The sequence below is a fragment of the Rhinopithecus bieti genome, unplaced genomic scaffold (assembly GCF_001698545.2).
Source record: "Rhinopithecus bieti isolate Rb0 unplaced genomic scaffold, ASM169854v2 scaffold_10548, whole genome shotgun sequence".
In the NCBI taxonomy this organism is placed as follows: Eukaryota; Metazoa; Chordata; class Mammalia; order Primates; family Cercopithecidae; genus Rhinopithecus; species Rhinopithecus bieti.
In genome coordinates, this window is record NW_016806834.1 from 2,398,090 (window position 1) to 2,410,611 (window position 12,522).

The 12,522-nt window shown below is 39.1% G+C and overlaps 1 protein-coding gene across 2 annotated transcripts in view; it reads right to left on the reverse strand.

Annotated features, from left to right (window-relative positions):
• Nucleotides 1-12,522, reverse strand: part of VPS45 (vacuolar protein sorting 45 homolog) — a 90,510-nt gene that overhangs the window by 24,207 nt on the left and 53,781 nt on the right. The gene's annotated exons all lie outside the window — the stretch shown is intronic.

The following is a 12,522-nucleotide window of genomic DNA, read 5'->3' on the forward strand; positions in this document are numbered from 1 at the left end:
AAAAAAAAAAAAAAAAAAAGCCAACATATTAACAGTGATTAGCTCTGAGTTGTGGTATATGAATGATTTTTACTTTTATAATTCTTTTTTTTTTCCAAGACGGAGTCTTGCTCTCTCACCCAGGCTGGAGTGCAGTGGTGTGATCTTGGCTTACTGCAACCTCCGCCTCCCAGGTTCAATTCTGTCTCAGCCTCCTGAGTAGCTGGGACTACATGTGCGAGCCACCAGGCCTGGCTAATTTTTGTATTTTTAGTAGAGACGCGGTTTCACCATGTTGGTCAGGCTGGTCTCGAACTCCTGATCTCGTGATCCACCCGCCTTGGCCTCCCAAAGTGCTGGGATTACAGGAGTGAGCCACCGTGCCCGGCTTTACTTTCTTTTAACAATGAGCATGAATTACTTGGTCAAGGGGAATGCCTATTTTCCTTGATCTGTTTGCCAGCACTATCTGTCTTTGCTGCTTATGGGGAAAATAATTGAAAATGGGATCATTAATTATTCTGCAAGTTTATAGCTAATGAGGGCTTAGTTGAATCTAGTAGTATGACAAAGAATGTACTATGAACAGTAATTATTATTGGCTTAAAAGGGAATCTGGCAGTGAGAGAAGTGTTGCTCTTGTGCCATCTTCTAGCAGGATATGTCTTTTCTATTTGTCAAAAGTTTTAAGAAGTACTGGAGACTAAATAAAGTTCAGGTAGTGCTCAAGCAATGGCAGCACTGTTGGCTAATGAATTAACCTAGCCACCCTTTTCCCCTCTACTTCTAACCTGAATGCCATGAAGACAGGGATTTTGCCTATTACGATAACAATTTCATCTATATGGATTGGGTTCTTGACCTCTCAGCTCACACAGCTAACTTAAAGGTGTCAATTGCTGCTGGCAGGGACTAGAACTCTTTAATATTGATTGACTTGTGAAGTGATAAGGCAGGCCAGCTCAAAATGCAAACCAAGATGTTCATTTATTTGCAAGGTAGGATCATGTGCTTCAGAAAACCAACTACGATAATGGCTCAGTTTATTGCAGGTGAATAAAATAATGGGTATAGTTTGTTTAACTACATCTAGAAATTTGCATTTTTATAATAAGCAAATGTTCATTTTGGTGGATAATTCTCTTAATTCACATTAGCTTCGATAGATCCTCCTAAAACATAAGTCAGGTGTCATGGCTCTGCTTAAAAACCTGTAACACAAAACTTGTACATAAATGTTTATAGCAGCATTATTTGTAATAGCCAAAAGATGGAAACAACCTAAATGTCCATCAATTGATGAATGGATAAATAAAACATGGTACATGCATACAGTGAAATATTACTCAGTCATAAAAAGGAATAAAGTACTGATGTATGTTACACATGGAGGAGCCTTGAAAACATTATGCTAAGTGAAAGAAGCCAGTCACAAAATACATATCATATTATTCCATTCATATACAATGCTCAGAATGGGGACATTTATAGAGAGAGAAGTTATATTAGTGGTTTATTAGGGCTGGAGGGGGGGATTTTTTGATATGATGAAAATGCTTTTTTTTTTTTTTTTTGAGGAGTTTCACTCTTGTTGTCCAGGCTGGAGTGTAATGGCATGATGCAACCTCCGCCTCCTGGGTTCAAGAAATTCCCCTGCCTCAGCCTCCCAAGTAGCTGGGATTACAGGTGCATGCCACCGTGCCAGTCTAATTTTTGTATTTTTAGTACAGATGGGGCTTCACCATGTTGGCCAGGCTGGTCTCGAACTCCAGACCTCAGGTGATCCACCCGCCTCAGCCTCCCAAAGTGCTGGGATTACAGGTGTGAGCCACCATGCCCAACCGATGAAAATGTTCTAAAATTGACTGTGGTAATAGTTGAATATATCTGTGAATATACTAAAAACCACTGAATTTTATACTTCAAAGGGTGACTTGTATGGTATGTAAATTATATCTCAATAAAAACATTAAAAAAAAAAAAACCCAACCCAAAACTCCTAGTGAAAAGCAGTCCTCACAGTCTATAAGGCGCTTCAGGAACAGCCCCAGATATTGATGCCTGTCACACTGCATTTCTTTCTACTCTTGCTCACTCCACCCAGACTCACCAGCCTCCTTGCAGCTCTTGCAATGCATTGCATGATTCTTAGGACACAGCTGTGGCTGTGCCTGGAATGCTTTTTACTTCTACCTGTGTGGCTTACTCCCCAACCTCCTTTAAGTCTTGCATACTCTTCTTTCTGTCACCCAGGCTGGAGTGTAGTGGCTCGATCTCAGCTCACTGCAACCTCCATATCCTGGGTTCAAGTGATTCTCCTGCCTCAGCCTCCCCCGTAGCTGGGATTACAGGAGTGCATCACCAGGCCCAGCTAATTTTTGTATTTTTAGTAGAGATGGGGTTTTACCATGTTGGCCAGGCTGGTCTTGAACTCTTGACCTCAGGTGATCTGGCCGCCTTGGTCTCCCAAAGTGCTGGGATTACAGGCACGAGCCATGGCACTTGGCCTACACATATCTCTTCTTAAGGAGGCCTTTCCTGATACCATACTGAGTAGTGTAACGTACAGCCACTGTCCCCAAGCACTTTCAATTTCCCTTTACAGTTTCACATTCCCTACCCCCACCACTGCATTTATTACATACTGATTTACTATAAAATATACTTATTTGTTAAGTTTATTGTTTATTTCTGTCTCTCCCTGCATTAAAATGAAAGCTTCACAAGGGTTAGGATCTTTGTTTTATTCATGGAGGTATCCCAGTGCTCAGTAAATACTTGAGTGAACAAACTACTGGCTTTACATTGCTCTCACATGTTCAATAAATATTTATCTATTACAGAACTCATAACTAGAACTCCTGACTGTTCTATATAGATGTTGATGAAAATTTCTGTGATGTTATAGCAATGACTCATGCCATATATAATTCTTAGAAATTGAAATTCGACATTCCCCCTGCCCTACAAGTAAATATGTATCTGGCTAATACAACTAATGAGACAAATGAAGAGGAGGAAATAAGGTAATAAGAGGAAGGAAAGTAATTCCATAAGAAGGGCAAATACTGAGACAGGAGATAACAGTCTGTACACACAAACCTGCACAGACCCCAGAGACACACTAGACTAACTGCTTAGGACAGCATGTGTTCAGGTCAGATTCTTTTTCAGGGCAGGTTCTTGGTCTTCAAAAAAGCACGAGTTATACCTTTAAAGAAGTCTCTGTAATTGGTTACTACTTTTTATTTCTGTGTATTTCATTATATATGAAAGGAAAAAGGGAAGTAATACAAAATTCATATTAAACTTCATATGGCTATGGAAAGAGAAGAAATATTGACTGCCTCTCTTTATTTAGAAGGCAATTTTATTAAGAATGTTGCTAAGGAGATAATTAGCTTCTGCAAAGTTCCTTGGTGTCTTAGCAGCAAATACATGCCTTCTATTTTAAATGGTGTTTAAACAAAGATAATCACAATTACAGCTAATCAGAGCAGACCCTATAGAAACAAATCACACAACTACAGAAGGCCTGCATATATAGAACTCCGCTTCATTACAACCAGCGCCTGAATCACTAAAAAATATTATCGCAAAAGAACTGTTTTAAAGAAATAAAGTATGCAAGAAAGAGCCACTTTAAAATCAATAACTTTAGAGAGGATCATCGGAAGCACGCAAAAGAATGGCTCAAGCTAGTAAATACCAAGCACTAATATAGGGAAGGAAAAAAAAAACCGAAGAACGGAAGATGGTCACGAGGAGTCAGGAAGAATCGAAGAAACCAAATACCTGGCCTAACAACGGTGAAACCACCGTCTCTAATAAAAATACAGAAAAACTAGCCGAGGAGTGAAAAGGTGCGGGCGCCTGATAGAATCCCACAGCTACTCGGGAGGACTAGAGGCAGGAGAAATAAGGGTGTAAACACGAGAGGCGGAAGCTTGCAAGTGAGCTGAGAAATCAAAAAAAACAGAAACACACTGCACTACAGCATGGGCGCAGAGCGAAAGAAACATCCGTCTCAAAAAAAAAAAAACTTTGAATGACTTGAATTTCAGATTAAACTAATGTATATTTCCTATTAGGATCTAAGGGACCTGTATCTTCACGTAACTTCTGGCTTAAGATGACGAGCTTACTTATACAAAGGCCCTATTCTCACACTAAAATTATGTTCATTTTGGAAATATACTAGGGAGGAAAGGAATAATTGCTTTCTATTCTTTATTTTTAAGTTTTGTTTACAACTAAGATTTTGTTTCAATTTACAGTAAAAGCGATCTTGATGTATGTTAGAAATAGAGAAACCGGGATCAAGGTTGTTAAAATTGCTACCTGAGGGGTAAGGGTACTTGTTATTTTTTGGGATGCAGGAGATCAATTTTGACCTATCTACCCATTACATTAAGTGATTAAGTAATAAAAAAACTAGTAGGTGGTAGTTCTGAAAATTGAGTGCAGAATAAATATGTAGTAATCTCAGATTTCATTTAAGAGTTGTAATAGGGAAACCAAGTGACCATAAATATCCCACAAAAGACATTTCCTGTTCTGGAAGGATAGTAGCTTCTGTATTAGCACATCACACAGTGACAAGATATCATTTCTTTCCTGTTTATTGGAGTCCCCACTAATGCAAATCCATGGATTTGGATGTAAGATATGTAAGACATGGCCAACCATACCATGACTTACATGATTCTAAATATAAAAGGAGAGCACATATCATGGCAAATCTAAACGTATACCATTTTCTAATCTCCCTAGTCTCTCAAAAAGCTACTTCTGTGCTGCAGAGCTCTTGAGATCAAGGCTGTATTTTTGTCATCATTTATTCTTTTGGCCTGTTTCCTTAAGAAATAACCCATATATTACAGAGAAAATTATACACTAAAACTCCTACAAAATTAAACCCTAATAATTCACAGAAACAAATTATTCAATGTTTTCTCTTCCAAATCAAGGTCTTTATGGCTAGTTCACTGCAGCCCTACTATATCCAGGAATAAAACTGATTTTAAAAAAATATTAGCCTTTCCATTACTGAGAGTCTAAGATTCCAATATGTATTAAGAGTTGCAAACTTACTAAATATGTTAGTAATACCCAAGGTATCCTACATTCATCATGAAAACTGAGCCTTTCTATTCAAAGCTGAAACTATTGCTTTCAATTACTTAAGGCTTTACAATTTTAACTGGCCTCTGAAATATAAATTCCATCATCTTCTTACTGGTATGATAAATTTCACTATTTACTTATTGGCTAGGGGCTATATATTTATAAAAGTAAACTATAAACACTTGATACTAAATCATTTATATATTGCAAAAATCAACTAATATTTTTTCCCGTTTGGTGATTGTCATAGCAACTCCCTCTTCGTAAAAGTTTCATTGGTCAGGAAGCCAGTGAACAATTCTGTCCAAAATTTTATTGAATCTTTATTGCTAAGATATTGGCTCAAATGTAATACAGTGTACTGCTTAGCATGCTATTAGGTCACACAGAGATACAAACGCTGACAATAGCTGGAAGAATCTAGCATAAAGCCTTTGCAGGGCTGCCTTACCTTCTTAATTTTATATAAGGATGATTCGTTGAGGCCAGGTGCGGTGGCTCACTCCTGTAATCCCAGCACTTCGGGAGGCCAAGGCAGGTGGATCACTTGAGGTCCTGAGTTTGAGACCAGCCTGGCCAGCATGGTGAAACCTCGTCTCTACCAAAAATACAAAAATTAGCCGGGTGTGGTGGTGCATGCCTGTAGTCCCAGCTACTCTGGAGGCTGAGGCAGGAGAATTGCTTGAATCTGGGAGGCTGAAGTTGCAGTGAGTCGAGATCACGCCACTGCACTCCAGCCTGGGCGACAGAGCAAGACTCCATCCCCCAAAAAACAAAAGGTCATTTGTCAGGAACTTGAATACTAATTTAAGGAAAACCTTAGATGTTCCATTGTTTTATTTTTTTCTTTGAACAGAAAATGAAGCTTTATTCATAGTACCTTTTTTTTTTTTTTTTTTAAGACAGGGTCTTGCCCTGTCGCCCAGGCTGGAGTGCAATGGTGCCATCTCGGCTCACTACAACCTCTGTCTCCTGGGTTCAAGTGATTCTCGTGCCTCAGCCTCCCGAGTAGCTGGGATTACAGGCGCACACCACCACACTCGACTAATTTTTGTATATTTTAGTAGAGACAAGGTTTCACTACGTTGGCCAGGCTAGTCTCGAACTCCTGGCCTCAAGTGATATGCCTGCCTTGGGCTTCCAAAGTGCTCAAAGTGCTGAGATTACAGGCATGAGCCACCATACCCAGCCCATAGCACTAGTAATTAGTCAAACACATCTAAAACGTATTTTTGTATGTAATATGACTAAATTACAAAGACATATCTAAAAATCTTTACTAATCTATCTTTCTATCTAAATCCAACTTACATTATTTATTTTGAGACAGGGTCTTGCTCTGTCACCCAGGCTGGAGTGCAGTGATGTTATCCCAGCTTACTACAGCCTCTGCCTCCCAGACTCAAGTGATTCTCCCGCCTCAGCCCCCCAAGTACCTGAGACCACAGGTGGCACCACCACGCCTGGCTACTTTTTTGTATTTTTGGTAGAGATGGAGTTTTGCCACATTGCGCAGGCTGGTCTCAAACTCCTGAGTTCAAGCAATCTGCCCACTTTGGCCTCCCAAAGTGCTGGGATTATAGGCCCGAGCCACCATGCCTGGCCCCCAACTTATTTTTTTTTATTTTACTTGCTTACTTACTTTTTATTTTTGAGACAGAGTCTCACTCTTGCTGCCCAGGCTGGAGTGCAGTGGTGCAATCTTGGCTCACCGCAACCTCTGCCTCCCGGGTTCAAATGATTCTCCTGCCTCAGCCTCCCGAGTAGCTGGGACTACAGGCTTCTGTCACCACGCCCGGCTAATTTTTATATTTTTAGTAGAAATGGGGTTTCCCCATGTTGGCCAGGCTGGTCTCAAACTTGTGACCTCAGGTGATCCACCCACGTCGGCCTCCCAAAGTGCTGGGATTACAGGCATGACCCACCATGCCCGGCCCACCTACTTATTATTATTTATTTTTATTTTTTGAGATGGAGTCTCCCTCTGTAGCCCAGGCTGGAGTGCAGTCGGGCGATCTTGGCTCACTGCAACCTCTGCTTCCCAGGTCCAAGTGATTCTCCTGCCTCAGCCTCCTGAGTAGCTGGGACTACAGGTGCACGCCACCATGCCCAGCTAATTTTTGTATTTTTAGTAGAGACGGGGTTTCACCGTGTTACCCAGGATGGTCTCAATCTCCTGACCTTGTGATCCGTCCACCTCGGCCTCCCAAAGTGCTGGGATTACAGGCGTGAGCCACTGCAGCCAGCCTATTTTTTTAAATGGAGATATACACATTTAATTTTAACCTGCTGATATTTCAAATTAAAGGGATGATGCTACAATTCTTAGTTACTGGCCATAAGGCTACAAATAGTGAGAAATATTACCTCTCAGAGGAACCACTTAAGGGCCAATTCATCTTTTTGAATTCTGATATGGAAGCCTATTTAAAAGCATATGATTAACTAAACATTCATGAAATAACTCATTTGGATCAAGAAGACAAAATCCTATATGGCTACCATCAAGTAATAAATAAAACTTTTTGAACCCTAAATTATTAAATATTATTTAGAGAATAATGCAGTATTAGGCATTCAAGTAACAGGAAGGAAATGCATAGTGGTCAAAAGCATGGGTTCTGGCTTCCAATACTAGCTCCATCTCTTACTAGTCATGTTTACTTGAGTAAGTTAATCTCTCTGTGCCTCAGTTTCCATATGTAAAGATAACAACAGTAGAAACTTTATGTGAGGATTCAATGAGTTAATAGATTTAAAGTATACAGTACAGTGCCTAGCACATAGTATCTACTCAATAAGTATGAACGATTACTACTTTTATTAGCAGCAAAGGGAGAAACTTGAATAAAACAGCTCTAATAATATTATGTCACTTCTGTGCTCAAAAATATTCAACAGGTGACCCTGAATTAGGTACAAAAGCCTCAGTTTGGCATTTTAGGATGCACAGCTATCTTTCCCAATAATATTATCTACTAGTGTTCAAAATGGAGTTTCTATAATGTCACTACCATTTTATCTACTCCCAAGATCATAACCACACTGACACTTCCATTTCTGGAATTAAGGCAGATTATATAAGGTGAAAATTATCTTGTAATAAAACACGTACAAATGCAGGATAAAAAACAACAAACATCCTTTTAAATGAATATCTAAATTCTTTAGAAAGTAAGAGGAATTGCCAAGGGTCAGCACAAAAAGGGAATAAAAACTTAGCTTGATAAGTATAAACTGATGCTACCACTATCTAATAGGTGTGTGCCAGTGTTACTAAACAAGGGCACTGTGTTTTAGTAGTCACAGAGGGTCAGGAAAGAAGGCTTAGGCCTTGGTAAGAAAATAAATCAAAATTGAGATTTCCATGTAATATAGAAACTCTCACTGAAAAAGTGGACTAAAAGAATCTATCTGCAGAAGCAGATATGCTTTGCAAGGTTCAGGAACCGTTAAGTATAGAAACTAACATAAAAATGATTCCAGACTGACAATGCTCTTGGGGTACCTAGCAAAAATGAAAGAAAAAATATGTAAGAGAGATAGATCTTGAATGTCAGCTCCTCATGGGTGCTATAGATAAAACCCTTCTTAAGATAACTCATAAGTCAAAATTACAGAACACATGCAGAAACGCTTCATCATGAGCTAATGTTAGCAGATACAACGGCAGAATTAGACCTCCACGTAGTTCAGATTATAGAGTTAATATGGTTTAGGAAAAATAAAGGATTTGAAAACATGAGAAAAAAAGAGGATATTCACAAAACATCAGGCAAATTTGAAAAAGAAGCAAATAGAACTCATAAGCATAAAAATATAATCTTAGTGGACTTAGTAGACAAATTAAACATAGATATAGCTGAAGAAAGAATTACTAAACTGGAACACTGATCTGAAAAAATTATACAGAAGACAGCACAGAGAGATAGCAGATGGATAATAAAAATGAGAGATTAAGAGACCTGAAGAATAGATGAAGGTTTAACACATATTGCCTGCCTTGCCCTCCCAAAGTGCTGGGATTATAGGTGTGAGCCACTATGCCTAGTCTATGCACAGCTAATTTTTACGTTTTTTTTTTTTTTTTTTTTAAAACAGGGTCACTCTATATTGCTCAGGTTGGTCTTAAACTTCTGAGCTCAAGTGATTCTCCTGCCACGGCCTCCTAAACTACTGGCCAATATAGAATATATTATTCTATATATATATAGAATGGTGTCTTGCTCTGTTGCCCAGGTTGGAGGGCAGTGGCTCGATCTTGGCTCACTGCAGCCTCCACCTCCCCAGTTCAAGCGATTCTCCAGCCTCCTGAGTAGCTGGGATTACAGGCATGTGCCACCACGCCTGGCTAATTTTGTATTTTTCAGTAGAGATGGGATTTCACCATGTTGGCCAGGCTGGTCTTGAATTCCTGACCTCAAGTGATCTGCCCACCTCGGCCTCCCAAAGTGTTGGGAGTACAGGCATGGGATTCAGGCAAGAATGTTCTTTAGTAAGAAAATTGGATTGAAGAAAGAGCCAGGAGGAAAGAAACAAAGTGGAGGGGGAAAAGGGGGCAAATATGTGGGTAAATACAAATAAACATTAACTACTGAAAATAATGATTAATTTGGGAATTTAAAAAGGTAAAACCAAAACACTGGACAATGATAGTTTACAAATTGGGAGGAAGGTGATTACAGTTAAAACACTAAGATTCTTATATTATTTGTGAGAAAGGCAGAAATAGATTAAATTTAGTCTTTATTTATTCTTCTTTTTTTTTTTTTAGTTTGAGACAGAGTCTTGCTCTGTCACCCAGGCTGGAGTGCAGTGGCATGATCTCGGCTCACCTCTACCTCCCAGGTTGAAGCATTCTCCTGCCTCAGCCTCCTGAGTAGCTGAGACTACAGGCGCCTGCCACCGCGCCTGGTTAATTTTTGTATTTTTAGTAGAGACAGGGTTTCACCATGTTGACCAGGCTGGTCTCAAACTCCTGACCTCATATGATCCACCCACCTTGGCCTCCCAAACTGCTGGGATTACGGGTATGAGCCACCGTGCCCAGTCTATTTCTTCTTTTATTCAAAAAATATCTTCTAAGAACAGGTAAAACGAATCTACAGTGACAGAAGTCATAATAATGAATACTTTGCAGGGATCTGTGACAAGGAGGGAGCATGAGGAATAAGAAAGGCTGCGGGGGGTGCTGGTAATGTGCTATTTCTTGATCATTACACTCAGCGGTTGTTTAATAGATACATTCACTTTGCAATGTTTTACTGAGCTGTTTTATCATTTATATACTTTTCTGTACATAATGAAATGCCTGTGTATAAGTGCATGTATGTGGTATCATAGAAAGATATTTAGTCTCTGTCCCCATTCTTGGCACAGAGCTCCTAATTCCCTAAGAATTTTCTGAGTGCTGAGGGTGACAGGATTGTCTTTTGTTTCAATGAGATTACTCTTGGTGGGCCTCTAGGTAGCTTCATGGTGAGGGCTAGTTGGCTGAAAGGCCAAGCCTTTATAAGAAACTTTGAATTTTCAGGTTCACGGCTGAACCTCCAGGGCTGGGGAAACAGCTGGAGCCTGAATCAATCACCAGGGGCTAATGATTTAATCAAGCATGCCCACATAACGAAACCTCCATAAAAACCCCTACCCAATATTGTTCGAAGAGTTTGTGGGTTGGTGAACATATCAAGGTGCTGGGGTGGGGTGGGTGTTCCTGGAGCAGGCATGGAGACTCCACACCCCATCCCTATACCTTGCCCTATGCATCTCTTCCATTTGACTGTTCCTGAGTTGTATCCTTTACAATAACTGGCAAATGTAGTAAAGTGTTTTCCTGAGTTGTGTGAACTGTTCTAGTAAATTATCAAACCTGAGGAAGGGGTCATGGGAACCCCTGATTTACAACCAGTCACTCAGGCGGTCTGGGACTTGTGACTGGCATCTGAAGTAGGGGTGGTCTTGTGGGGTTAAGCCCTTTTAACTTCGAGATGCGATGCTAACTCCAGGTAGATCGTGTCAGAATTGAATCAAATTGTTAGATATCCAGTTGGTGTCTAGAGAATTGGAAAAATGGTGTTGGGAAAGACCTGGTGTATTTGGTGTCAAGAAGAAAAAAGCCCCTCACTGCAATATTTCTGTAGAAATTATAAAAGGAAACCCTACAGCACTGTGTACACAAAACTAAAATTCTGATAGACTGTAAAGATATCATGTTAAATATGTATCCTAAAAATAATTTTTAAAATGCATGTTAGTATTTACATAATCTTGGGTAGGAAAGAACCTTCCAGGCATGACACCAAAGGCAGAAATCACAGGTAGCTGTGACAATATAAAATTAAAATAATAACAACAAAACTTCTATACAACAAAACACTATGAATAGTATAAAACAAAATATAGAGGAAAAGATTTGCAAAATATATACTAGACAAATGGCCAATAACCTTAATTATATACATAGAATTTAAAAAATTATTTTTATTTTTTTATTATACTTTAAGTTCTAGGGTACATGTGCACAATGTGCAGGTTTGTTACATATGTATACATGTGCCATGTTGGTGTGCTGCACCCATTAACTCGTCATTTACATTAGGTATATCTCCTAATGCTATCCCTCCCGCCTCCCACCACCCTATGACAGGCTCCGGTGTGTGATGTTCCCTACCCTGTGTGCAAGTATTCTCATTGTTCAATTCCCACCTATGAGTGAGAACATGCAGTGTTTGGTTTTCTGTCCTTGCGATAGTTTGCTCAGAATGATGGTTTCCAGCTTCAACCATGTCCCTACAAAGGACATGAACTCATCCTTTTTTATGGCTGCATAGTATTCCATAGTGTAGCTGTGCCACATTAAAAAAAATTATTAAGAAAAAAAAAGGAATACTCCAATTGTGGAATGGGCACAGAATATGAACTAGCAATTCACAAAAGAAATATATAAATGGCCAGTGAGTTCTGGACACTAAGAAAGAGGTTAGTAGTTGGCCCAAGTTCACAAAAATAGTATAAGGGAAATCAGGATTCAAACCCAAGAAATCTTATCCAATAAATATTTGTTTAATGAATGAATGATTATATATTCAACACTAGAAGATGTTTACATCAGACTGCAAAATGAAAGTTAAAAGGCAGAATGTATGATGACATCCCTTTCTGCCCACACAGTCACACAAACATCTATACAGGCTTAGAAAAAAGGCCTGAAAACACTAAAATGTAACAAGTGGTTAGATTATGGAAACTTTGTACTTTGTACTTTCTGAAATAAAAAAATTTAGAATATGCACATATTACTTCCATAATAAAGGAGAAAAGTTATATTAAAAACCAAATAATCATACAAAATAAAAAAGTACATAAATACTTTTAATGACTCCAAATTATCTATGCATACATGGCTCAGCATAGATC